The sequence below is a fragment of the Schistocerca serialis genome, chromosome 10 (genome assembly GCF_023864345.2).
Source record: "Schistocerca serialis cubense isolate TAMUIC-IGC-003099 chromosome 10, iqSchSeri2.2, whole genome shotgun sequence".
Lineage (NCBI taxonomy): Eukaryota > Metazoa > Arthropoda > Insecta > Orthoptera > Acrididae > Schistocerca > Schistocerca serialis.
Genome location: NC_064647.1, coordinates 249,835,137 through 249,841,136, shown reverse-complemented (window position 1 = coordinate 249,841,136; position 6,000 = coordinate 249,835,137). Strand labels below are relative to the sequence as shown.

Sequence of the window (6,000 nt, the reverse complement as noted above, 5' to 3'; positions counted from 1 at the left end):
TCTACCTTATTGAAATGTATCTTTATACAGGGTGTTACAAAAAAGGTATGGCCAAACTTTCAGGAAACATTCCTCACACACAAATAAAGGAAAGATGTTATGTGGACATGTGTCCAGAAACACTTAATTTCCATCTTATAGCTCATTTTAGTTTCGTCAGTATGTACTGTACTTCCTCGATTCACCGCCAGTTGGCCCAATTGGAGGAAGGTAATGTTGATTTCGGTGCTTGTGTTGACATGCGATTCATTGCTCTACAGTACTAGCATCAAGCACATCAGTACGTAGCATCAAGAGGTTAGTGTTCATCACGAACGTGGTTTTGCAGTCAGTGCAATGTTTACAAATGCGGAGTTGGCAGATGCCCATTTGATGTATGGATTAGCACGGGGCAATAGCCGTGGCGCGGTACGTTTGTATCTAGACAGATTTATCAGAACGAAGGTGTCCCGACAGGAAGACGTTCGAAGCAATTCACCGGTGTCTTAGGGAGCACGGAACATTCCAGCCTATGACTCGCAACTGTGGAAGACCTAGAACGACGAGGACACCTGCAATGGACGAGGCAATTCTTCGTGCAATTGACGATAACCCTTATGTCAGGATCAGAGAAGTTGCTGCTGTACAGGGTAACATTGACCACGTCACTGTATGGAGAGTGCTACGGGAGAACCAGTTGTTTCCGTGCCATGTACAGTATGTGCGGGCACTATCAGCAGCTGATTGGCCTCTATGGGTACACTTCTGCGAATGGTTCATCCAACAATGTGTCAATCCTCATTTCAGTACAAATGTTCTCTTTACGGATGAGGCTTCATTCCAACGTGATCAAATTGTAAATTTTCACAATCAACATGTGTAGGCTGACGAGAATCCGCACGCAATTGTGCAATCACGTCATCAACACAGATTTTCTGTGAATGTTTGGGCAGGCATTGTTGGTGATGTCTTGATTGGGCCCCATGTTCTTCCACCTACGCTCAATGGAGCATGTTATCATGATTTCATACAGGATACTCCACCTGTGCTGCTAGAACATGTGCCTTCACAAGTACGACACAACATGTAGTTCATGCACGATGGAGATCCTGCACATTTCAGTCGATGTGTTCGTACGCTTCTCAACAACAGATTCGTGACCGATGGATTGGTAGAGGCGGACCAATTCCATGGCCTCCACGGTCTCCTGACCTCAACCCTCTTGACTTTCATTTATGGGGGCATTTGAAAGCTCTTGTCTACGCAACCCTGGTACCAAATGTAGAGACTCTTCGTGCTTGTATTGTGGACTGCTGTGATACAAGACGCCATTCTCAAGGGCTGCATCAGCGCATCAGGGATTCCATGCGGTGGAGGGTGGATGCATGTATCCTCGCTAATGGAGGACATTTTGAACATTTCCTGTAACAAAGTGTTTGAAGTCACGCTGGTACGTTCTGTTGCTGTGTTTCCATTCCATGACTAATGTGATTTGAAGAGAAGTAATAAAATCACATGTTCAGATAACACATTTTCTTTCTTTGTGTGTGAGGTATGTTTCCTGAAAGTTTGGCCATACCTTTTTGTAACACCCTGTATATAATTAAATTAAATGTACATTTTAACTTCTTTCCTCATCCTGAGGATCCATGGAATATGACTAATGTGATGCTATAAAACAAATAGACCAAGTACAGAATTAGACTACATAGAAATAAAAAAAAATATATTTGCATTGTGCCTATTCTGAACATGACACTGACTATTCTAAAAAAAAGGGAATAGGAAATGTGAAATTACATCGAATTATGACGGAAGTTTCACAAAGATATGGACTATTAATCCTAAAAAGACCACAGGGATCAATTCGCGAAAATGGTGACTGTTAAAACTAAAAAGAGGGAGCAACAATGAAAATAAAATCAGAACAGACAACTGTCAGTGTGATGAGAGAAAAGGGGTGTTATGATGAATCTGTTCCATACATAGACATTAAAAAGAAATTAATGTATGTTGATATTTTCTTTAAAGTGCAGAGTCATCATTGGCTAACGAAGTTCGATGATATATTATCGACTTTATCCATATCAATTCCATCAATTTAATTTCAGTAAACTGATTGTAACTGATTCATGAGGGCTACAATAAACTGCTGTGTGATGCGATAATGAAACTGTTGAGGGCCATTGTTACTACGAGTTAGTTTTAAGGAATATGTATATTTATATGTTCAGAGCAAGCCATCTGCAGAAAATTGGTTAATTAACTGTCCTAACATTACTAGTTACAGCTTTGTTTGCTACTTATTTGCTTTGATTGTTAATAACAGCAAGAAAAATAAAATGGGAGTCGGAAATAGCAATATACTACCCCTAATGCTCACAAGTTTCTTAGCCTGACAGGAAAATGTCACGGAATGGGTGGAAAACATGAAGTGGTACCCTCTTGAGAATAGAAGTAAATTATTTAGAGGAAGATCACTTACAAATTTTCAGGAACCAATATTAAGTGAAGAATCTAGAAGTATTTTTCAGCTACCTACAAATGGCTCCTATAAGGGTCGCGAAGATACAGCTAGCCTAATTATAGCACGCACAGAGGCATTGAAGATGTTATTCTTACGGCACTCCAAACGCTACTGGAATGGGAAGATACTTTTACATGTGGTACCATATCAAGAACTCACTGCCATTCATTTCACGATGGTTTGATTAGTATAGGTCTAATAGGAACTTGTGGAATACTTTATCAGTTTTCACTCTATAAATGAACTAGATTCTGTCTGTAGCTATTAAATGCATCACTTTCTCAAGTAAGCTACGGTTCCCCTATAAAATATTATTTTCTCAAATAGAATCCATTTGTGTTCTTAATTATCAAGCTTACGTCAGTTGCGTGGCAACACTGATAATTAACTCAGTGTTGCTAGCACCAGTTTTACTGTTTTGTAAGTAATTACGTTTAATTATTATTAAGGAAAATAATATGTAAGAACATGTGTATAGCCTTTCTACTACGTAGCAATCGAGATGGTTCTACTCTATGTTACGTATTATCTCCTTGTGTATTGCAACTTTTTGTTTATTGATCTTTGAGTCTTGAGAAGAAAAATGACATTTGCCTATTCGAGCAGGTAGAATGGAAGTGGTTTTTAAGTTGTTTTATGATTGTAGTACTCGTTTCGTTTTTTGTGGTCTTTCATGATGATATGTATGTTGGCGTTTGGTTTGGCTCGCGGTACTGTGTGATCGTCTGTTAAAGTTAGATTCTAATTGTGCGAGGTAAGCGTAATTGATCTATATTGTTTTAACAGAGTTTTTTTGGTATTATGTATGTGTATGTAAGCCTCCTCTTTCCAAAAGAGTGCAGAAACAACAACCATGTATCATTTTCTTTGTATCGATACGTGTGTCTGAAAATGTTGCTGTCGTATAACTCTATTGTAAAGTTGATTTGTGGTATATCGATGTATAAGTGAAATAAGATCTGGTCATCACCATTTTACAGTGCTCTTGAGCATCGTTGATGAGTAGCAATCGTGTTGTGATGTAAGAATTCTGGAAATTAGTATTGATGAATAAAGATATACCAAATCGTTAAATAAACGGTTCTCAAGTCATTTAGAAATTTCCTAGTTTTTTGCGTATCAACGAGGAACACGTTCCTATAATGTGACGATACCCCCCAAAACAGTCAGTGCTGCATAATTTTTCTGTAATTTTGTAGAGAATTGAATGACAGAATTTTGTTTTGTTTTACCGTCTCGTAACCTTTAGATGATTTGCTAGAAACATTCTCATTTTCTGCAGCAAATGTTCTGCACTTGCCTTCAGCATAACATGAAATAGACAAATTTTAAAACTGTTAGCATAATCTTTAATCAGTTCAATTTTTTATTATTTCTTCATTGTCCATAACTCTATTCGTTCTTTCTACTATAGAATTGTCTTCTAGAAGCCAAAGGGATGAATGTGATTAAAGTTGAACCGAAAGAAAACAAAAAGCATGTACTTATGCTTAAAGAGGAAAATCGTCATACAAAACAAAAATGGTGAATCTGTAGACAGCATAGCAAACACAGAATGCATATTGGAGGGCAACTGAAATTAACACACAAAGACACTGTCAAATAGAATACCAAAAATTATTCCTTTAGGGTCCTCTTATCATTTTGTAACAACCAGTGCCTCAAGGTGACATACTGTTTCTGTGTTCACTATGTAGGCCTACTTAGTAATGAAATTCATATCTGGGATTCAAATGTGCAAAACATTGACATAATTTTCAAGTTGCAGTAATGTGTCATAAGAATAACTGCTCCATATATAAATTCCTGAGAATATAGCACACACGTGCATGGGTTACATTTGTCAAGTTTCGTTGCAGGTTATCAGTTATGTAAATTGCGAATATGTTGATTTTCTCAGGGAAAATGTATCATATTTGAGAACCTACTAATATGTCACATCATGATGAGTTATGGACATGAACCATGCAACACACTAACTATACCAAATGACATAGCCAATATCGTTGTAAAAGTGATGCTCTACAAATGAATACTACTACTACTACTACTACTACTACTAGTGCCGCTGTTGGTGCTGCTACGTCATTGTCTTTGGCTTATAGATCATCCCTTTCGCTGCTCAACAATCCTCAGTTTCTAAATGGTTTGTGTGAAAAGTCCATGTGTGTATAATCATAACTCAAAACTGGTAACACACATTGACTATAACCATTGCTTCTGAAACAAATGAGAAGGTTAATTTAGTTTCATCGAAACACTTGTGCCTTTCTAACTCTGTTTATTTTATTTGCTGTCAGTTGACTTATATTCAGCTGCTTTAAAAACAATAAATCAACCAGTTCTGTGATGTCATTGTTAAATTGTACTACTTTCTTGTCAATCTATTGACTATACATTATTTATTTTTTTATGATTTATTTTCAGGAATAGAGGGTAACTTGCATGATTAAGCTCTTGAATGAACTACACTTATTGAATATAACTGTATTAGAAGCAAGCAGCAAAATTTCATAAGCAACATGTAGTTAATTAGCAAGACTGTGATATTTTATTTATTTATTTTTTTTATTTATTTATTTCGTATTCAATTAATCCGTATTGTGATAAATCACAAGGATGTGGAATGAGTCATGATTACATACAACAGATATAATACACATATATAAAATGACAAAAATGTACCATAAGATTATGAATAAGTTTGTAGGTTAAAATCAAATCAAAGGTATAGCTCAAGTAATATAAAACAATAGCTAAAAAGGAAATATAGTACATTTTCCAAATTAAACAAATAATACACATATATAAAATGACAAAAATGTACCATAAGATTATGAATAAGTTTGTAGGTTAAAATCAAATCAAAGGTATAGCTCAAGTAATATAAAACAATACCTAAAAAGGAAATATAGTACATTTTCCAAATTAAACAGTTAATGTGATCTATAGCAAACAAATTTTTATCAGTATAAAAAATAATGCAAGTGGGGTGTCTATCTTCCTTACGATTTACAGGGTGAACATTAATAAAACTGACAAACTGCAGGCGCGGATTCTTGGCTGGAAATTGAGGAAAGAAAGGTCCAATGAACATGTGCCTGGAAATGTATGATTCGTGTGATAGCTGAAATGCATCATTTCTTGATAGGGGCTCTGAGGAATGAGGGTCCTCTGATCACGTGCTGTCTGTAGCCCACATATATGACTATGCAGATTGTTGATGCCAGTTCTGGAAAATGTTGCTTTGTTGTAAAGAGGATTGATGACAGAAACCCCATAATTGTGATGGTCTGGTGCAAAAACCATCGACAAAATCCTTTCCGTATAGGGAAAATTGCTTCTGATAATCCTGGCACTCAATGCAGTTGATATGGATTGTAGCAGTTGTCATGGAGGATAAATATAACTGTACTTTGGCTTACATCATGTTGCCAGGCCACTCGCACGGAGTTTGTACTAAGGAGCCAGTGTCACGTAAATGCCCGAAAAGG

General features: G+C 36.5%; 1 protein-coding gene across 4 annotated transcripts in view; it reads left to right on the top strand.

Moving 5' to 3' along the window:
• Positions 1 to 2,837: 2,837 nt before the first annotated feature.
• The window catches only part of LOC126424778 (uncharacterized), a 124,868-nt gene continuing 121,705 nt past the window's right edge, over positions 2,838 to 6,000 (top strand). For 2 of the 4 annotated variants that reach the window (XM_050087538.1, XM_050087542.1), the window contains exon 1: positions 3,057 to 3,260. The gene's annotated coding sequence lies outside the window, so the exon portion shown is untranslated. Of the gene's footprint in view, positions 2,927 to 3,056; positions 3,261 to 3,408; positions 3,528 to 6,000 lie in introns of those variants that run through there. The other 2 variants (XM_050087539.1, XM_050087540.1) reach the window with 2 other exon arrangements.